A 23,435-nucleotide genomic window follows, 5' to 3' on the forward strand; every position below is an offset into this window, starting at 1 on the left:
GTGTTTCGTTGGACTGTTTCTGATATCTCTCTCTCTCTCTCCGTTTTCCACCTTGAGCGAAAGCTGGGAGTATCTGCAGAGCCGCTACAACGTCACATGCCAATACCCCACCACTATCTGCTGGGAGTATCTGCAGAGCCGCTGGAACGTCACATGCCAATTCCCCACCACTATCACCAGGAGGATTCTGCAGAGCGGCAGATGACTCTGCCGAAGGCAGTCTCCCTATTTGTTTGATTATTGTACTTATCCTTCTTTTGACTCTGTAAATAAATACGCCCTAGCATTTGGCTAACTCTGAACTTCCTGTCTGTGCCGTTGCATTTGAGGTCGGTTACAAACCATAACATTACGACCCGACCATGACGACCTCAGCCGACACAGACAGGGTCAGGGCAGCGTTGGCGGTCCAGATCGAGTTGGTCAACGACCACACCCAACAGTTGGGTGCGGCTGCGGCTGCTTTACAGGACCTCCGGGCCGAGGTCCAGCTTATTCTGGATGCCATTGACACTCTGGCCACCCAGCAGACTACCCAGGGGTATGAGCAGACTAATATTCTCCACCAATTACAAGCGCTGAGTGAAGCCGTTAACACCTTGCTTGTAACCCCACCTACTTCAGGAGCCTCGGCCGGAGCATCACCCGCAGCCGTGGCAGGCCCCGCGCCTCCCGATCCCGCACCTCGGGAGCCCCGTCTCTCCGAACCACGGTTGTTCAATGGTAACTTCGAGGATTGTGCCACATTCATCATGCAATGCGAGTTGGTTTTTCGTCATCAACCCAGCCGATTCACTTCAAGGGGAGCCCGAGTAGCCTACATGACTAACCTGCTCACGGGCCGAGCAGCACAGTGGGTTACTGCCTCCTGGGCAATGGGGGCTGATTTCTGTTTTTCCTACCCAGACTTCGTGGCAGAGCTCCGCAGGGTTTTCCACCCCCCAGCACGTGGCCAGGACCCAGGAGCTCGGTTGGGCACCTTCCGGCAGGACAGTGGCAGTGTCAGAGACTACCCGCTGGAGTTCAGACTGGCCGCAACGGAGAGCGGTTGGAACGATCAAGCGCTTCGTCTCACCTTCCTGAGGGGGCTCAACGACGCAGTAAGGGACCAGCTCGCGACCCAAGAGGAGCCCGATTCTCTCGAGGGCCTGATCAGCCTCGCTATCCGCATCGACGGACGCCTCCGGGAGAGAAGGCGTGAGCGAGCACGACTGGGACCCCCAGATGTACCCCCCGAGTACCACGACCTCCCCGTTTCTTTTCCCCGTTGCTGTTCCTGGTCTACTTTCTCTCCAGGACCTTTCTGTGGAGAACCGCTGTTGAGAACCTTGTTCCCCGTTTGGAGCTGCGCCACGTTTTGCCCGCTTTACGCGTTGCGCTTGGGTGAGTGGAACCAAACCCCTCTGGATTATTCTGATTGTGTGTATTGAAGAAACACTGAAGACTGTCACTATCGTTTGGTTCTGGATTATTCTGATTGTATGTATTGAAGAAACACTGAAGACTGTCACTGTCAATTGGTTCTGGACCCAGCTAGGGAGGAGGGAACCACACTGCCTCTGTGTTTCGTTGGACTGTTTCTGATATCTCTCTCTCTCTCTCCGTTTTCCACCTTGAGCGAAAGCTGGGAGTATCTGCAGAGCCGCTACAACGTCACATGCCAATTCCCCACCACTATCTGCTGGGAGTATCTGCAGAGCCGCTACAACGTCACATGCCAATTCCCCACCACTATCACCAGGAGGATTCTGCAGAGCGGCAGATGACTGCCGAAGGCAGTCTCCCTATTTGTTTGATTATTGTACTTATCCTTCTTTTGACTCTGTAAATAAATACGCCCTAGCATTTGGCTAACTCTGAACTTCCTGTCTGTGCCGTTGCGTTTGAGGTCGGTTACAAACAATAACAGTATGCCCTCTCAGTTATTTTTGCCCTACAATAAATACAGTTACAATATATATAATCAGATAATCCAATAATCTAAATCCAATCTAATATATAATCAAAAAATTACCAAAGGTTTAAGGGGAAGCAGTCTGTGTGTCCTGGGCTGGATGCGTTTGGTGTAAAGCAGTCTGTGTGTCCTGGGCTGGATGCGTTTGGTGTAAAGCAGTCTGTGTGTCCTGGGCTGGATGCGTTTGGTGTAAAGCAGTCTGTGTGTCCTGGGCTGGATGCGTTTGGTGTAAAGCAGTCTGTTACAAAGGGTCAGATTAAACCGAATATATGTATTTATTGATTGATATATATTGAATAGTATTTGTATATCGTTTGATATCCCTTGTATATTTCTTTGTACATATACACGGAATATCCCTTTAGCCTACTATAGCCCATAATATTTCATTCTCCTATTGGATGGCGTGCCACCAGCGCCAGTGCCGTGCCCCTAGAGCCGACTTGAAAGCTACCGACATGACTTGTCTCAACATGCCCGCTTCTGCCCAGGGCTACGAGACAGTGAGCAGGCTGGCACTTGATTATTCCCCGTACATATAAATATGGCGTAGGTGAATACTGAGTTAGTTCGCCTTTCAGTTCGAGTTGGAGTTCAGTCTTGTTCAGTTACCCAAGTGACGTCTCACCCACTATGCAACGTGCGGTGCAGTAGGGCTCGTATTGCCCCAAAATAGAGTCGTGTTATCCTAATACGTTTGTTCAACGTATCGTTCGCTATTTACTAGTAAGCCTTCATTACGAGTCAAAGACCACGTGAAGTGAGTAATTGTGCGTCTACATAGAGCACTTATAGCCGCGTGCAAATAGGATAGTATTAACGTCAAGTTCAACTGTGAAACCACCGTGACCACGGAGGATTTACACCGGTGATTGCAGAGCCACTTTCCGGCAGGATTATTATTACTCTTGTTGCTTTGACCAAGCTGCTGGAGCAGAGAACCGTCTACCCCGCTGCTGTGTGGGATCTACCGTGAGGACATCATTCGAGCCCGTCTCAAGGAGAGACTCCACGGCTTCACCTGTGCGGCGCGCACACTGGGAGTACAGCTGCCTTTCCCCGCTGAGCCAGGGAGCAATATACCGTCTCCCGGTGCCTATTGAAGCTCCCTGTGGAATCATTGACTTTGCATAGAGCATTGCCTCCCCCTGCTGGCTTACAACCGGTAGTACACCCCCTTCCCAGAGTACCATAGATATAATTCTTAATATTCATTATTGATTTGCTTACGCACATTTCTTGCCTTATAAGCGCATCCAAAGTGACCAAAGTAATGTAATATAATACCTTTGATGTAATAAATATTCTAAACGAGTATTTGTGTGGAAACCGTTTCATTGTGGAGGTGTTCTCATCTGATATACTTGTGTACGGTATGGCCAGTAATGTACATAAGACGGTAGGAAAACAAGATGGCTGCTGATTGAAGTGCTGAGCTGCACCCCGTGCCAAACTTCCCTTTAAAATGCCATTATATATGCTTTGATCAGAGATAAACTGAACTTTTTCAAACCTGGATTCACCTGTTAACGAGACGGTGGAGGGACTGGAAGCCTATATTGACGCGTTTTATAAAGAAAACGCTATGGCGGGCACCAAACCCGATACCAAACGCACCCGAAGTGAGCTGGGCTCGAGTGATGCGGATGACCCAACCAGCGACATCCGTGAGTCTTTAACATCTATTAAACATCAACTCCAGAAGCTTGATCTACTCGAACAGCTGACAAACAATGTCAAGGAGTTAAAAGCTTCTGTGGAGTACAACAACTCACTCATCGAGGTACTAAAGGCAGACAATGCCTCACTCAGGATCGACGTAAACAAATTACAACGTCTGACGGATAATCTCCAAAAAGAAAATTTCAACATGGCTAATAACATTCTTGACCTACAATGTAGAAGCATGAGAGACAACTTAATAATTCACGGTCTTCCTGAAACTAAAAATGAAACTCACCAGAGATCCGAGGAACTTTTTAGGTTATTCCTGTCAGATAACCTGAAAATGAAGTCGGCTGAAACCGAAGCTATCCGCTTTTCCAGAGTCCATCGCCTGGGGAAAGCCAAAGTCGACCAGCAGAGGCCCCGTCCCATCGTGGCCAAAGTCATCGATTCAAAGATGAAATCTGCTATTATGTCCAACGGAAGAGAGTTGAAAGGATCCAAATATTCCATCAGTGACCAGTTCCCGGCAGAGATCATGAGTAGACGCAGGCTGCTCTACCCGGTCATGGCGGATGCGAGGAAAAACAAACGGAATGCTCGTATGTTCATGGATAAACTTTATATTGATGGAACTATGTACAGGAATCCCCGTATTACATACTGGCTGAGTGGAGGCGACGAAAACGTCTTTCATGACGCTCAGGAGGAGATACTGACTCCAAGTATCCAGCGTGCTTCCCGAGCTGCTGTAAACAATGACGCTTGAAGATGACGTCATCATCACCAAGGCGTCCTCGTTGCTATGACTACCCGGGACCTGACTGAATACACGTAGGACACTGCATGCAGAATGCAGATGCAGTCTTCCTTTCTTTTCATTTATCTCTTGTGCTTTTCTTTTCTTCTCAATCTCATATCCATTCCATTTGTTTGTTTGTTCCAATTCATTTATTTAATTTGTCCTTCTTATCTCTCCACCCTCTCTTTCAGGTCAATGTTTGATTCTCTCTCTCTCTCTCTCTCTCTCTCTCTCTCTCTCTCTCTCTCTCTCTCTCTCTCTCTCTCTCATATTATTATATTATATTTTCCCTCATCTTTGGCTAGGGAAATGCGGTTAACGTTGGGCTACTCACCCAGACCCTTGGGCTAATGGGTTTGAATGGAGTGCCCTTGGGTTATTGTTTGTATGCTCTGTTAATCATTTTAGCCCATCCATTAGGGATGGGCCATATGTGTTTTATGTGTAACCCGTCTGTGCAAGACGTTAGGGTTATTTTGTTTTATGTACTTCACCCCCTCCCCCCTCCGTTCACCCCCCCCTTATTCCAGCCATTTAGAGACCTGCCCACATTAGCCTCAATAGAAGCGTCAAAAAAAATATTGCATTACCAACAACCATACAGTATAGATTATGGCTAGTTTGAACATAATGATATGGAACACTGGTGGAATAAATAAACAACACAAACGAAAAAGCGTGCTCACACTGATGAAAAAAGAACAGGTGGACATAGCTCTGCTAAGCGAAACGCACATTTTAGAGAAAGACATAGATATGTTAGCGGACAACACATATCATAACATCAGTCACTCTTCCTTTGGAACGAGAACTCGGGGAGTAGCCATAGTCGTTAGACGGAAGTTGAATATTGAATTGAAGGGAGTATGGTCTGATGCAGATGGTCGGATAACTATAGCTAAGATTTTACATAAGAACAGAAAAATAGCGTTGGTAGCGGTATACGCCCCAAATTTATACGAAGTTTCTTCACTACACTTACCAGAGCAATGTTAGACCTTCCCGAATACTCATTTATAATCGGTGCGGATTTTAATGCCATTTGGAACCCAAGGATGGACAAATCAAACCCCTCCTTTTCCAATGAACAAAAAAATGCATCTAATGCATTAAAGGATTGGTCGAAGATTACAGGTGTAAATGACTTATGGCGTTCACTCAACCCCATGACCCGGAAGTACTCTTGTCGATCTGCGAGACATAATACATTATCCAGAATAGATTACGTTTTCACAACCCCGAGACTATTTGATAACTACGATGTGGAAATGATACCCAATGCATTTTCTGATCACTGTTATTTACTCTTAAAAGGAACATTTGGTATACTATCATCCCGAGCCCCAAGATGGCGATTTAACACGATGCTGCTTAATAACAAGGAATTCATTACACAAATCAAAGAAGCTCTTACGGTATTCCTACGGATAAATGTGAATTCGGTTCAGGACCCCAGAATATTATGGATGTCGACAAAGGGAATGATCAAGGATTTCACTGATAGCTTTTCCTCCCAAATACGCAAGAATCGATGCTCAAAACTGGCTGAACTGGAAACACTTTACTCAACGTTATTTAATTCTTTGCAATACAACAACTCGGTTCAACTGGAAAATCAAGTCAATATACTAAAAAAAGAGATTAACGCCATATACAGACAACAATCTGAATTGCAAATACGTAGCACAAGACAACAGCAGTACTCCCAAGGTTCCAAACCAAGTCACCTATTAGCTATGCGACTAAGAGTCAACGCAAAATTTGCAGATATAACTACCATTAGAGCACAACAAGGACTTGTTACAGAACCCAAAGAAATAAACACGACATTCAAAGAATTCTACTCCAACTTATACAAATCACAAACGACCTTCGATCAAAACAAGATGGACACATATCTTAATCAAATTAACCTCCCTAAACTTTCAGAGGATGACGCTAAACAGTTAGAAACACCGATCACACTAGATGAACTTAGGGAGGCCATATCTGAAATGCAAAGTGGAAGGGCCCCTGGAAGAGACGGTATCCCACCAGAAACGTACCTCTCTTGTTGGGACATAATTGGACCCTTATTACTAAATATGATTTTATACTCAGTCAAGGAGGGGAACTTCCATAAGAATGACAATATTGCACTCATAACAGTCCTCCTCAAAAAAGACAAAGACCCCACCGAGTGCGGTAGTTACAGACCTTTAAGCCTCCTCGGAACCGATATCAAACTGTACTCTAAGGTATTAGCCATCAGACTACAAAAGCATATGACGTCTTTAATTCATCCGGACCAAACAGGCTTCATAAGAGGCCGCCTGATCACTGATAACATAAGACGATTACTACACGTACTAGATGCTAACAAGGAAGACAACACACCTAAGGCGATGCTGTCCCTGGATGCAATGAAAGCTTTTGACAGGTTGGAATGGTCGTATCTATGGGCAGTGTTAGAAAGGATGGGGTTAGGAAAAGGATTCATTGATATGATTAAAGTATTATACAAAGACCCATCGGCCATGATTACAACAGGTACAATCACCTCCGAAATCTTTCCAGTATCACGGTCTTCCAGACAGGGTTGCCCCCTTAGTCCCGGACTATTCGATCTATCATTAGAGCCTTTAGCACAATATATAAGACAATCCCAATCCATAGAACCAATCGTAATCAAGGGCACACAACACAAAATTAGTTTATATGCGGACGACGTAATACTGTTCATGCAAAACCCCAACACCGCATTGCCTCATCTTCTCAAGTTGATTGAGGACTTTGGAGATTTATCGGGATTTAGGATAAATTGGCCGAAGTCGGCCTTCCTCCCACTTAACGCCCCTGCAAAAAGAAATATAACCCTCCCAGAAGAGATACCGATGGTAAAACACTTTAGATGTTTGGGAGTTGAAATATTCCCTACCATAAGCCAAACGGTGAAGCACAATTACATAAAAATCCAAAACAAAATCAAATACGACCTTGTCAGGTGGTCAAAACTTAAAAACTCAGTACAAGCACGGATATCAATAATTAAGATGGACGTCCTACCTAGAATCAACTTCTTCAGCTCAATGCTACCGTTACCCCCTCCAAAGGGTTACTGGAAAGAATTACACTCCTCCACATACAAATTTATTTGGAATAACAAACCACCACGTATAAAAAGATCCACCGCGCAGACGGTGGTATGGCATTTCCAGATTTCCACCACTATTTTAAGGCATACACTTTAAGACCACTGACAACATGGTTTGATCCCCAAGCATCAGTATCCTGGAGAAATTTAGAAGAAAATATAGTAGCTCCACATAGGCTGAAGGACATAGTGTACACCAAATTATCAATTAAGCAATGCGAACGGAAATTTGGCCCCATAATCACTCATGCAATCCGGATATGGCGTGAAACACAAAAAAAATACTCTATCCCACATAAATGGCATAATCATACTCCCTTATTCAATAACAATGCACTCTTGATTGGAAAACAACCTATAAGATTCCCTAGATGGGAAAAGCAAGGCATACACACATTAGGAGACGTTTTCAACAAACAGGGTTTTTGTAGTTTTGATAAGATATGCAAAAAATTTAATCTCACCAAGTCCTCATATTATTTTTACGCACAGTTATTGGCATGTTTGAAGGCTCACGGTGTTCCATTAAGGATACCAATTGTACACCACAGATACCACAAATTCTTCTATGAAAGAGAGACATCGAGAGGTTTTGTTTCAGATTTTTATCATCAATTACTAACGGCCTCGTATGAAACCCTACATCTAGACTCAGTCTGGAGGAGGGATATACCAGACCTGGAGATAGACTTTGACTGGCAAGAAGCCTGGGCAAATGTACGCCTTGCATCAAGGAACCCGGACCATCAACAAATCAATCTTAACTATATTCACAGGACATACTTAACTCCTATAAGACTGAACAAAATGGGTCTTAAACAAGACTCCAAATGCTCCTTATGTACAAATGGGGATGAAGGGACATTTATGCACATGTACTGGGACTGCCCACCAGTTAAGATATTTTGGAAAGAAGTGACCCAGCAATTGTCAAATCTCTTAACTCTGGATATACCTGTACACCCCTCTGTATTACTGCTGAATGATGTCTTTGAGCATGCAGTACCTCCACAGCTAAAGAGATTGGTTTTATCCGGTATCACAGTGGCTAAAAAGCTGATAGCATCACGATGGTTTCAACCGGAAAAAATGTGCCGTAAGGTCTGGATTCTTACATATCTCGATGTGATTTATCAAGAAATATCAACAGCTAGAATTTTGGGTCTCAATGAATCCAAAATGGCAATGTGGTTAGAAGTGGTGGAGAGAATAAAAGCCAGCATATAATGGTAGTGTCTGGTTAGGAACAAATTATAATGGTTGGATTATCCAATGGGGGGTCCGGGAGAGGGGGGTACGAGCTGGAGCATATGTGTATTTGTATATCCTATTGTGTGTTGTCATGTTTGTTTATGTGTTTGTTTAAAAAATAATAAAAAAATAAAATACAAAAAAAAGACGGTAGTGGTTTAATGATACCATACTTGATTAATACAGTCAGGGAATTGTACCCCTCAGTTACAATTGGTCCTTCGAGCCGGATAATAATTAGCGTAATATTAATATAATATTAATATTGACATGGCCGATGACGAACACTCCACAAACGGTTCTCCTAAGCTAGATCGCCCGCAGCGCAGACGGCAGCCACCTCCCTATCTAGAGGCATACGCTGTCAGTCCAATACCTAGCTTTAAAGGGAAATTAAATACGGATAAAATAACTAAAGCGGATAGTAAAATTATGTCCGACCCTATCAACCAGGCTACCCCGCCAACAGAGGCCCTAGTGGGTTCTAATGTAACTGACCAAGCTCACGGTGGGGACCAGGAGGGAACTGACACGACTTTATCCCCAGACAACGTCGACGAGGTAGTCCCCGGAGAGCTCCAGGATAAAGAAAGCCCTCCCGGGATGGAACCCGACCCACCACAAGAAGAGACGGGCACCCAGGAGATGGATCTCCTCGGTACGCAACAGGAGAATGGATCTCCAACAAGTACTGCCGGGAGCCGATCGCCCCGAACGGCGTCTTCCCCCAGCGAGGCGGACAAGATGCTGGCGCAAGCACTCATCGCCACCCTGGCAGCCTCCACCGAACGCGATCGACTTCAAGCGCAACAGACGCGCGAGCGCGAACATTTTGCAGGCGAGCGAGAGCGCTTCCAGGCGCAACAAAGGAGTGAAGACGACCGCATAAGACTGGAGACCAGACGCCTCCAGACAGAAGAGAACATTGAGAGAAGCCGCGCCGATGCACAGCACGCCGCCGCCAATGCACAGCGCGACGTCGCAAATGCCCAGCGCGACGCCGCCAACGCACAGCGCGACGCTGCCCAGGCCAGCGCCAATGCGCAGCGCGACGTCGCCAATGCCCAGCGCGAAGCAGCGCGCAACGCAGCCCATGCCCAGCGCGAGGCAGAGCGCGACCGGCTGCAGGCGGAGCTGATGGACTAACTGGTTGCCATGGCGACACCCCCTCACTCCGCACGGAGCTCTCAGAGATCGTCAAGACATGGGTCTAGGACACATTCCCCTACCCGACGAAGCAACCCGGGACCCCGCCAACAGGAGGATCCTGTCCACGTCTCCGAACCCCCTCCCCGGCCGGTCCATACGAGACCCAGCAACCGGGAAGAACCGGACCACGCCGAGAGACTGAACAGAAGACTCCAGGTCCTAGCAGAGGGAGAGGAGGAGGAAGAGGAGGAATGTCAAGCCGACCAGCAGCAACGTACTCTGGCCCAGGAGGCCCAGTACAGCCCCGACCAGCAGCAACGTACTCTGGACCAGGAGGTCCAGTACAGCCCAGAAGTCAGCCCCGAGGCCCTGCGCTACAAACCCCCGACTCAACTCACGGGTGAGTTTGACGCACCGCCAGCCCCGAGGGACAGCACCTGGGTACCCGACCTTCGGTACCCACCAAGTACCAGCCCAAGACGACACGCAAGAGGAGACTCGCCTAGGAGGCCTCTTCCCCAACGCTCACCGATGTGCCAGTCATCCATGGCATCGTACCTTGGCACACCGACGTTTCCAGACTTCACCCATGAGAACCGAGCACAGTACACGGAGCTACGGATGTGCTTAGAGACAATGATGGTTGATGTAGCTGATGAACGCCACAAGTATGCTACCCTATTGAAGCACCTCAAGGTGCCCCGAGCGCACAATATAGCGCTGGCCTATGCCAACTCTACTACCCCATACACAGCGGCTCTAGCAGCACTCGACCAACGTTATGGACGCGTATGGGACTATGTGATACAGGAGATAAGAGACATTGACCGTCTCCCCCCAGCCAGAGACAACAGAGCATTAGATGACCTGTCTATCAAGGTACAGTCCCTGGTAGGGATGCTGGGGTCCCAAAAGGAAAAGGGTATCTACGAACTGTACGCTAACTCCAACGTAGAGAGGATATTAGAAAAGCTCCCTCCCGCCCGACAAGAGCGCTTCAGGCGGCAGAGAGACTACCGCGACCCCAACGGTCCAGAGGCATCCCTCCTAGACCTATCTGAGTTCCTCGCCAGGGAGGTCAGTAGCCTACGACTCGACACGTTCGTATGGAGTGGACCAAGCCCAAGACTCGGACCTCGGGGACAAACGGATAACCGTCGGTTGGTGACCGTTATGCACCAAGCCGAATCAGTACCACACAAGAACCACAACACCCCCTCGACGAAAGAGGACCAGTGGAAGATTGAGTGCCAGTACTGTGAGGGAGAACATCGGCTGTACCAATGCGACACCTTCGGGAAGCTGACCACGGACGAGGTGAGTCAGTGGACCAAGGACCACCGCCGCTGCTTCCGCTGCGCGCGCAGCCACCTAGCAGCTGAGTGCCGCCTGAAAAAGAAGTGCAGCAGGTGCGGTGGCACCCACTTGGAGGTCCTGCATGACATCAACAGGCGTCAGCCAGGACAACAGAGTGGGCCCGTCGCGGTAATGTACCATGCCGAGGCGGTGGCACCAGCACCAAAGTTCCACCAGACCGCTCCCTGGTGTCCCGACCGCTACGGCAGACACTGGGAGCCACGGTGCGACTCGCACCATATAGATTCTACGTCACCACACACAGGAGTGCTCCACATTGACCAGCATAGCGGGACCCCCCGAGTGCTCCTCAAAGTGGTCAGAGTGCTCCTGAGCTACGAGGACAAGGTCCTGGACACTTACGCCGTCCTGGACGATGGGTCTGAAAAGACTCTCCTCCTCGCTTCCGCAGCAGCCCAGTTGGGCCTGCGAGGTGTCAAAGATACAATGACCATACGCACCATCAGAAGGGACCAGAAGACCATAAAGGGTGAAAAGGTCTCCTTCAAGATAGCAGCGGTGGACCAGCCCGAGAAGCAGTATAGTATAACTAACGTCTTCACCAGCCACGACATAGGCCTGTCTCAGTACACCTACCCCATCCCACAGCTGATGGCTAAGTATGTGCACCTACGTCAACTACCTATACCGCTTATCGACGGCGCCACACCGACCCTGCTCATCGGCTCCGACCACGCGGACCTCATTCTCCCAATTGAGGCGGCCCACGTCGGACCCAAAGGATGCCCAGTCGCGGTTCAGACCCGACTGGGATGGACGCTCCAGGGCCCCCTCTACGGACTTGACAGTCAACCCACGTCTACACGCTGCCTACACACAGAGGCGAGCGACACCGGCCTCTCCCCCGTACAGCAGAGGCTATTGACATTAAGCGAGAGGCCCGTGAGAGAACCGTGGGTACCAGAGGGAGTTCGGAACTCCACCCCCCTCAGCTGCGCTTCAGACGTAGCTGACATCGAACCCAGCACCCCAAGCGACTCCTTGACGGGGCGGCCGGGACCGGCCCCTCCTCAGATGGGGTACAGAGCAAACAAGAGAAACAGACGGAGGAGGAGAAAGCACAGCCAAGCACAGATCAAAGCAGTCTCAGGCCCGCTTCCTCCTAAGCCCCCCTTCATCCCGTCCAGTCGTCATGACCATAGACCAGTCACTACCCCGAGCTGCGTGGCCGGCCGGCCGCGTAAGCAAAGTGACCACTGGTGCCGACGGAAAGGTCAGAGTGGCAGAAGTGCTCGGCCAAGGGCGGACCTACAACCGACCCGTGGCGAGGCTGATAGAGTCGCCAAGGCTCCCCGACTCGCTTAATGACGACCATGACCCATGACTTTGTGAACTGACCGACCCCTCACAACGGACATTGAGTAGTGGACAGTGCGGTTAATCTGTCTCTGCTTAGCTAATTAGGTGGGACTAATTAGGGGGCGGCTGTTACAAAGGGTCAGATTAAACCGAATATATGTATTTATTGATTGATATATATTGAATAGTATTTGTATATCGTTTGATATCCCTTGTATATTTCTTTGTACATATACACGGAATATCCCTTTAGCCTACTATAGCCCATAATATTTCATTCTCCTATTGGATGGCGTGCCACCAGCGCCAGTGCCGTGCCCCTAGAGCCGACTTGAAAGCTACCGACATGACTTGTCTCAACATGCCCGCTTCTGCCCAGGGCTACGAGACAGTGAGCAGGCTGGCACTTGATTATTCCCCGTACATATAAATATGGCGTAGGTGAATACTGAGTTAGTTCGCCTTTCAGTTCGAGTTGGAGTTCAGTCTTGTTCAGTTACCCAAGTGACGTCTCACCCACTATGCAACGTGCGGTGCAGTAGGGCTCGTATTGCCCCAAAATAGAGTCGTGTTATCCTAATACGTTTGTTCAACGTATCGTTCGCTATTTACTAGTAAGCCTTCATTACGAGTCAAAGACCACGTGAAGTGAGTAATTGTGCGTCTACATAGAGCACTTATAGCCGCGTGCAAATAGGATAGTATTAACGTCAAGTTCAACTGTGAAACCACCGTGACCACGGAGGATTTACACCGGTGATTGCAGAGCCACTTTCCGGCAGGATTATTATTACTCTTGTTGCTTTGACCAAGCTGCTGGAGCAGAGAACCGTCTACCCCGCTGCTGTGTGGGATCTACCGTGAGGACATCATTCGAGCCCGTCTCAAGGAGAGACTCCACGGCTTCACCTGTGCGGCGCGCACACTGGGAGTACAGCTGCCTTTCCCCGCTGAGCCAGGGAGCAATATACCGTCTCCCGGTGCCTATTGAAGCTCCCTGTGGAATCATTGACTTTGCATAGAGCATTGCCTCCCCCTGCTGGCTTACAACCGGTAGTACACCCCCTTCCCAGAGTACCATAGATATAATTCTTAATATTCATTATTGATTTGCTTACGCACATTTCTTGCCTTATAAGCGCATCCAAAGTGACCAAAGTAATGTAATATAATACCTTTGATGTAATAAATATTCTAAACGAGTATTTGTGTGGAAACCGTTTCATTGTGGAGGTGTTCTCATCTGATATACTTGTGTACGGTATGGCCAGTAATGTACATAAGACGGTAGTGGTTTAATGATACCATACTTGATTAATACAGTCAGTTTCAAGTTTCAAGTTTCTTTAATAGTTGTCATACAGAAGTACAGAATACTTTTATACAAAATGTTTCTTACTGTTGCGCTCCAGAGACTGTGCAAGACAAGATAAGTATGAAATAAAATAACATAGTAAAATTAGAAGTAAAAAAAATGAGGTCACAGTGTTCAGTTTAGACATATGTACAATGTTCGATGCAGAATAGACATAGTTACCATACAATATACAATACTGTGCAGTGTACTAATATACAATACTATATAGTGCAAGGCAGGAATGGAGAAATGGGACGAGGTGCAATTTAGGTACAATTCACAGTAGGTGTACGAGTTGTAGTGCAAATCCTTTATCAATAAATATAAAGTGTAAGTGTGTTTGTGTGATCTAAAGTGTGGAGAGTGGGTGCTGCAGTGTGTTGTTTGTTTGAGTGAGTGTGTGCGTGTGGGTGTGTGTGCTGTGTGCATTTGATGGTTGTTGCATAGTGATTATTGTTCGTTTAGCGATTATTGTTCGTTTAGCAGCCTGATGGCCTGGGGATAGAAGCTTCTTCTGAGTCTTTCTGTGCTCGCCTTAAGACTCCGGTATCGCTTGCCTGACCGCAGCAGTTCAAAGAGGCAGTTGTTCGGGTGGCTCGAGTCCTTAATAATTCTCTTAGCCTTCCCCTTGCACCGCTTGTTGTAAATGTTCTGGAGGGTGGGAAGCCCCCCTCCAATTGTGCGTTCGGCTGAACGTGTCACTCTTTGTAGTCTGCTACGGTCTTGTGCAGTGCTATTCCCAAACCAGGAGGTGATGTTGCCGGTCAGGATGCTCTCTATTGTACATGAGTAGAAGTTCCTAAGGATCTTCTGACTGACTTGGAACTTCCTTAGGCGCCTGAGGAAGTAGAGGCGTTGTCGTGCCTTCTTCACAACACTGTCAATGTGTGTGGTCCATGTCAAGTCCTCGGATATGTGGGCTCCGAGGTACTTGAAACTGTTCACTCTCTCAACCGGTGCCCCGTCGATGCTGAGGGGGCTGTAGTCCTTGACCCCCGACCTCCTGAAGTCCACAATCATCTCTTTTGTTTTGCTGACATTCAGGGAGAGGCAGTTCTCCTGACACCACTGTGACAGGTTCTCTACCTCTTCCAGGTAGGCCCTTTCGTCGTTGGCAGAGATCAGGCCCACCACTACTGTGTCATCAGCAAATTTGATGATGGTGTTGTTGTTCCGCTGTGCTACGCAGTCATGTGTGTACAGGGAGTAGAGGAGGGGGCTCAGAACACAGCCCTGGGGGGCCCCTATGTTGAGCGTGATGGATGAGGAGGTGCAGTTGCCGGCTCTTACCACCTGGGGTCTGCCCGTCAGGAAGTCCAAGACCCACTGGCAGAGGTCATAGTTCAAGCCCAGGTCCCTGAGCTTGGCTATGAGTTTGGAGGGGACTATGGTATTGAATGCTGAGCTGTAGTCGATGAACAGCATTCTCACATAGTTCCCCTGCCTCTTGTCCAGGTGTGATGCTGCTGTGTGCAGCACATGGGCTATGGCGTCCTCCGTGGACCTGTTGGGGCGATATGCAAATTGCAGAGGGTCCAGGTTGATGGGGAGGGAGGAACAGATGTAGCCCGTCACTAGCTTCTCAAAGCACTTCATGGCTATGGAGGTGAGGGCTACAGGGCGGTAGTCGTTGAGGCAAGCGGGCGTAGATTTTTTGGGTACAGGGATGATGGTGGACTTCTTCAGACAGGTGGGGATGACAGCCTGTTCCAAGGACAGGTTGAAGATGTCAGTGAATACCGGGGCCAGTTGGTCGGCACAGACTTTTAGGACGCGGCCGGGGATGCCGTCCGGTCCTGCTGCCTTCCTGATATTCACTTTTTTAAAGATCCGTCTCACCTCATGCTCTGTTACCCTGAACACTGAGTCTCCATCAGCAGACCCCCCCCCCCCCCCCCCCCCCATTGCCGTGGTTTGTAGGCTGGTGTTGTTATTCACAGCCTCAAACCTCGCATAGAAGGAATTGAGATCATTTGCTAAGGAGATGTCACTGTTCAGTTTGAGGGGGGTGCCTTTGTAGTCTGTCATTGTTCTGAGGCCCTGCCACATTCCTCTAGAGTCAGCCTGTTCAAACTGAAGTTCAACTTTATCCCTGTAACGCCGTTTTGCCTCTATTACTGCTCTCCTGACGTTGTATCTTGCCATCTTGTGTTCTTCCATGTTGCCTGTCACCAGCCCGGTGTTGTATGCTGATGTGCGCACTTTCAGAGCCTCACGGACGGATTTGTCTACCCAGGGCTTTTGATTTGGGTAGATTTTAATTTTGGTGGAGGGGATTGTTTCTTCTACCATAGTACAGACATAGTCAATCACCGTTTCGGTGTATTCGTTAATATTGGCTGTGTTATCACGGAATACACTCCAGTCTGTGCATTCAGGGAATTGTACCCCTCAGTTACACAGTCTATGTGTCCCTGGCTGGACACATTGTGGTGTAAAGCGGTCTGTGTGTCCCTGGCTGGACACATCATGGTGTAAAGCAGTCTGTGTGTGTCCCAGGCGCGTCGTGATGTAAAATGGAGCTTTCTCTCCTCCGCCCTGAGCTGTCCTGAAGGAAAGCTGCTGCGTTCTGCGTGACGGCTGTCTGTAGCTATTCATCATTGTGTCGGCACTCGCACAGAAGCAGTATCACTTGGCCGCTTCACTGGAACGGAGGGGAATGATATTCATCTGTGGGCTAATAGCGGCTAACTGGTACTGGGAAGGCATTAGGCGGCTGGATGGTTTTATTGAAAGTGACTGAGCTGCCAGACCAGGGACAGCCAAGCACCTCCTGTTTATTAATGCTCACAGAGATCCATCACTGGGGTCCAAGTACACCCTGTTTATTAATGCTCACAAAGATCCATCACTGGGGGCCAAGCACATCCTGTTTATCAACAGTGTATATCATTATGAAAAAAATAACATGTCAGTTTCTTTTTTGGGGGGGGGGGGGGGGGGGGGTGCATTGGTACATAGGGCGACAGTGGATACTTTAGAGTCTCTACTAGAGCTGTCAGGTCTTTAGAGTCTCTACTAGAGCTGTCAGGTCTTTAGAGTCTCTACTAGAGCTGTCAGGTCTTTAGAGTCTCTACTCTACTGTCAGACTGGGTCTTTAGAGTCTCTACTCTACTGTCAGACTGGGTCTTTAGAGTCTCTACTCTACTGTCAGGCTGGGTCTTTAGAGTCTCTACTGTACTGTCAGACTGGGTCTTTAGAGTCTCTACTAGAGCTGACAGGCTCCTCTGTGCTGCCTTGCGTCTCCTCTGTGCTGCTGTTACCGTGACAAGAGACCCAGCCGGCAGAACAAAGACGGCTCCCCGGAGTCAGTCAGTCACAGAACAGAAGACATCGAAAGGCCTGATGATGATTCTATAAAACTCCACAAATGCTGGAGATAATAAAGATATTGAAGGTTATTTCCGTCGCGTCCCCGTGGCCACCGGGGCGGTGATGACCTCATCCTCGGGGACAGTGCCGAGACTCTACCAGCAGGGGGGGTACCGTGCTCTGTCTGCTGATCAGCCGGAGTGGTTGATGACATCATAGGGTGAAATAGGCAGTTCTCAGTGAGGTATAGAGAGTCCAATCTTTGGAATGCAGCTGATCCTATACTGAGGAAATCTCCATCTCTGCTTATTTTTAAAGCAAACTACAAAAAAATGCTCATATCCAAAAGTAGTAGATAGATAAATAGGTCATACATGTAGGTATGCATTTGGTTATGTGGGTGGGTAGGTTTGTAGGCAGGTGGGTGGGTGGTTATGTATTATTATGTACGCAGTATACAGTATATGCATGTATGTACTTTGTGTATGTATTTTGTATTAACACGTATCTTTTTTTAAAGATTTATTTTTTAGCGTTTATCGCTTTTTACTACTGGGCAGTCCAGTAGAGAGAGAGAGAGGAGGAACAGGAGACAGAGTGGGGGGAAGACATTCTGCAAATAACGACGGGTCCGGGAATTGAACCTGGGTCGGCCGTGCCGCGACTCAGTGCGTTATGTGGTTCGCCACTGGGTCGCCCAACACGTATCTTTTGAATGTATTCTGGTATTTTATAACATGTATATGTTTGATTTTACAAAACAGGGGAAGTTCTTGATAAGCCTCTAGGCTTCTAACTTCTCCTTCACAATATGGTTATAACTTATAATGTATTTTTTTTTACTTTTGTTTAACTGTGTTAATAAATAAATACAAAAAAAATATATATATCAGCCATGTGGTCTATATTCTGTGCAAGTGTGCAAGTTAATCACTGCCATAACTCTGCACACTGCACCGTAGCACTTTATGGCACCTATGACACTTCTCTCTTCAATCAGTGAATAAAATTTGTTTTATTAAATTAAATCAGTTTTATTGAATTAGACTAGTTTTTTTTACTAATTCGTTTTTATTGAATTAGTTTGCATGTTTATCATGATGATCAGTATTTATTTAAGTGTTTATTTTGTTATTTTAGTATGTAATGGCTATAACCAAGACCCGAGTACTGTATTTCATGCTTCCCATGGAAAAATTACAATACACACGACTTTGACTTTGATGATAAAAATCAAGAAATGATTGTAACTGTATTACAATTCAAACGTCACGTACTTCAGAGAACAGAATGAGGTTGTTGTTGATGCCATCATCATCCAATCAAACCGAGGTTTGAAAGGAAAAAAAGAGAAAAAATATCAGGCTGTGTGTTTCTGGAGGTCAGAGGTCAGAGAGAGAAACTGAGACTATGGTTATTTGAGAAAAGCAGCGGTTAGAGAACAAAGTCGAGTGACTCAAAGAGGCTCTTTGTCAAACTGTTCACGCGGTGCTTTTGAAACGGCTGCACTGAATCAAAGCACCTAAGAGGCGTGGTGGTACGGCCTCTTAGAGCTCCGCCTCCTCTGCCCTAACCCCCCCTCTAATATCAATGTAACATCAATCCATCCATCTACAATCATTACTAGGGCTGAAAAAGCTTCGGGGCCGAGATTCAATTTTACTTCGAAGCTTCGAGAGTAAAAAATAATAATAATAATTAAATGTATAAATTATTATTATTATTATTATTATTATTATTATTATTATTATTATTATTATTATTATTATTATTATTATTGTTATTATTATTATTATTATTATTATTATTATTATTATTATTATTATTATTATTATTATTATTATTATTATTATTATTATTATTATTATTATTATTATTATTATTATTATTATTATTATTTATTTTTTATGTTGTGGGACTTGTACAGCACTTTGTTCAACTTTGTCAGTGCTGTAAAGTTTAAACCTTTTTAAATCTTAGACAAACGAAACACATTGCTTTCATGAAATATTGTAAGCCATCATTTGAGGCTTTATAAAAGCAGCACAATGAACACAAATCACACAAAAGTCAGTGCCGAGTCCGACCTCATCTTAAATAACAAACAGCATTGCTTGTTGTAGTTAACAAAGAGAGGCAGAGTTGATTTTGCAAAAAAAAAAAAAAAAAAATACATTTGTCTTTTTTCTTTTTCTTTTTAATATATTCGAATTTTATTTTCATATTCGAATCCCATGCCCATCAAACGAAGCTTCGAAGCTTCGAAGTATTTAAGACAGCCCTACTCATTACACACACATCCACATGAACACACTTTAAACAAACACTCACCTTAACACTCACTTTAGACACTTTAAATACTTTACACTACATCATATTTATCTATTTATTAATTAAAGAGATTTGCACTACCTGCATACCTCATTTTGTATTTTGCCAAGTTTTTGTACCTCTGTCTGCATTTTTACTTCATTGTACTTAGGTTGTATTTAAGTTGTACTTTAGTTTGTGTATTGTATATTGTATAGTGTTGGGACTTATTCCAAAAAAAAATCTGTATGAAGCACATTCTCAGGAGGCTCATACAGAACCAAGCATTTCACTGTAATGTACATGTGCTTTAAATAAAAGCAAACTTGAACTTGAACTTTTGTTTCTCAGGACAGGAGGAGAAAGTGGCCAAAATGTAGCTGGCAAAAGTTGCCCATTGAGGTGAACGCAGGAGAGGAGAAGATTTATCACAGAGAACGTTCCGGACGAACGTGTTAACCGGAGCGACGCAAGCTCCCACTGCTGCGCGGCCAAGTCGAAGAGGAGCGGCAAATATCCCATCCCACTGTTTTGTTATTTCATTAGAATTACTGTATATATACTTGACCACAGTGTACAGCCCTGGCCTATTTTTATTTAAATGTTTATAATTATACTATATTCTATTGTGCTCCTATTTCATTTAGTTTATATAACTTTTTATTTTTCAGTTGTGCAGCCCTGGCCTATTTTTATTTCATAATTATATTCTAATGTACTTCTATCTTTATTTTGTTCCATTTTTTATTCCATTTTATTTTATTCTACCTTTTAATTTTATTATTTGTCCGTTAATGTCTGTCCGTTAATGTCGCACCGAAAACTACCAAAGCAAATTCCTTGTATGTGAAAACTACTTGGCAATAAAGACCTTTCTGGTTCTGATTCTGACAACAACACAGCAGCACACAACAGGCCCGTCATCCAGAGAGGACCGAATGCTGACCGAATTGGACAGTGGTTAAGCCTCAACACAATACCAACGTGTTGGTTTAAAACCAGCGGCCGCCAGGCTGGGAGTTAATCCTGAGGCATATTGGCTGCATGGTAACTATTAAGTCATATGATTTCTATAATCCTCAGGCTGCTATTAGGCTCCACGGGTCGGTGGACGGGAAGACGGGGACACGTCCACCACGAGGGACAGAGCTGCCGTCCAACACAGAGTGGACAGGAGTCACTGTGTGTCTAATGGAGCAGAGAGGATATTCACAGACAATGAGCTCGCTGGAAAACCAGGAGGGGGGGATGAAAGAAAAATGTGTTTGTGCAGCTCTGTGCCTAAAGGAAAACACACACCTTTCCGTGTCAGAACGACTCCAGCTGCTGTGAGCATCCTGCAAGTTCACTATTAGAGTTTACATTAGATTAGATTTTATTAAAATGTATTGTCATCATACAGCACAAGTTCAGTACAAGGAAAGGAATATTGGTAACCAACCTAAAATGCAATAGTAATATACAATGTACAGGTGATTAAACTGGGTATAAAATATATAGATACTACTGAGTAAAAGTGCTAATCAGATGTATGTACATAATAAGAGTTGTAGTATAATATGTACAGTGATACAGGTATAAAGACACTATGGTAGTAAGTCATACTGGCCAGCAGTGTAACTAGTAAGAGTAGGTAAGGGACATGTACAGATATACATATATATATAGTATCTAAAAAGGATTATATGCAGGTATGTACAGAAAGATGTGGATAAATATATATATGTTAAGAATAAATATATATAAAGTATAAAGTTTTATATTATTTTCTACCTGAACATGATAAATATCCATTACAGCATTACAGGTGTAGAAGTAGGTACATAGAAGGATTACATTTATCATGTCCAGGTAGAAAATAGTTTTCAGACTGAAAACATTTGAGACCATTATTAACAGAATTTTACTTCCAGGTATTAAGTTGCAGTAATTAGCCTGCACCCCCCCCCCCCCCCCCCCTCCCAATACACAATGTCAACTTCAGAGTGTTCCAGTGATTTTGCACTCGAGTAGAAATCACATAAAGGCGGTTCCTGCAATTCAGAGCAAGCTAACCTAATTATGACTAATAGCTGAATGAGGCTCAGCCAGCAGAGCAGTGACTCTCTGGGTCTATTTATTAGGCCGTAAGGTGAAGGCTGTATCATTTCATCCCGTTCCCACCTCGGCGGACTACACAATTTTCACTCTGGGTGAAAGATATATTGGTGTAGATTTAGGAACAAAAAGTTCTCCATTGACAAACTAGCCCGTTTTGCGCAATCATAATTTTAAAGTCGGGACTAGATCTTTCCTCGCGAACGGATACTTGGTCACCAGAGTGTTTTATTTGACGTAATTGGTGCGAGTTCGGTCACGTATCCTGCGCTCGACCAATAGCAGCTCTCTTTGTTGCGAGGATACGGCCCACGGGCAAGTATCTCGGGCAATAACTCTACACGTGGGCCCCCAATATATTCGTTTGCCTCGCACGGTTTCCGAAGTCCAAGAACTGACCTTCGAATATCAATAGTTCCACTATTGGACTATACGTGACCGAACTCTAGTGTTATGTGAGGTAGTGTTATGTGAGGTAGTGTATAATTGTTAGACTAGAAGTCTTTATTTGTCATGCAGTTTTAACACACACTCGCGAGATGGGCGACCCACAGGAACACACACACGCATGCACTAAGTCGCAGATGAAATGTCTCTCTGCACTTTTCCCATCCCGTTGTCCTTCCCCCCATGGGCAGCCGGGAGCAGATAGGGCGTCAACGTGAGCCGCACCCCGGGGATCAATCCAAGTGCTCCTGTCCGTCTTCGTCAAGGACGCCACAGCGTTAGCGATCTGTTATGCATGTTTTTCCATTGGGTTTATCTTATCGGGGGGAAACCCTTGCGAGCACGGGGAGAACATGCAAACTCCACACAGAAAGGCCTGGGAGATACCCCACCTGAGTACCTTGCATCATGGAAACCTGGTCCCCAAGCGGGAATCGAACCCTGGACTTTCTTGCTGTGAGGCGACAGTGTTAACCACTACACCACCGTGCCGCTTGTAATGTAGGGTAGTGTTATGTAGGGTAGTGTTATGTGAGGTAGTGTTATGTGAGGTAGTCTTATGAGAGGTAGGCGTGTTATATAATAATAATAATTCATTACATTTATATAGCGCTTTTCTAGACACTCAAAGCGCTCCCCACAATCTAGGGTGGAAATTGCCTCCTTCACCACCACTGGTAGCACCCAACCTTGGGCTATGCAGTCTCAATGACTGCCATACACTGGCACCAGGCACACTCTATGTGAGGTAGGAGTGTTATGTGAGGTAGGCGTGTTGGGGAACATGCCTCCTCGCTGCCTCCTGTGGTTGAAGACCGTAGCTCTCTTTAAGAGTTGCGCCCAGCTGGAACTGATATGAGACAGGTCTCTGGGTGAGGGAGGGGGGGGGGGGGGGGGGGGGGGTGCCCTGGCAGTTGTCATAGCAATGGTGGTATTTGGTGGTATTTGTCACATCCTGCAGCCCAAAGAACAGATCATTGTACTGTAATGTACTGTACTACACTACACCTCTGTCTATCATACTGTACTACACTACACCCCTGTCTATCATACTGTACTACACTGCACCCCTGTCTATCATACTGTACTACACTACACCTCTGTCTATCATACTGTACTACACTACACCTCTGTCTATCATACTGTACTACACTACAGCTCTGTCTATCATACTGTACTACACTACACCTCTGTCTATCATACTGTACTACACTACACCCCTGTCTATCATACTGTACTACACTACACCCCTGTCTATCATACCGTACTACAATACACACAT

General features: G+C 46.0%; 1 protein-coding gene across 1 annotated transcript in view; it reads right to left on the bottom strand.

Annotated features, from left to right (window-relative positions):
- The window catches only part of LOC311226038 (coiled-coil domain-containing protein 148-like), a gene marked incomplete at both ends in the record, with an annotated part of 168,175 nt that overhangs the window by 138,686 nt on the left and 6,054 nt on the right, over nt 1–23,435 (bottom strand). The window lies entirely within an intron of this gene.

Source organism: Notolepis coatsorum (genome assembly GCF_963971535.1).
Source record: "Notolepis coatsorum genome assembly, chromosome: 3".
NCBI lineage: Eukaryota > Metazoa > Chordata > Actinopteri > Aulopiformes > Paralepididae > Notolepis > Notolepis coatsorum.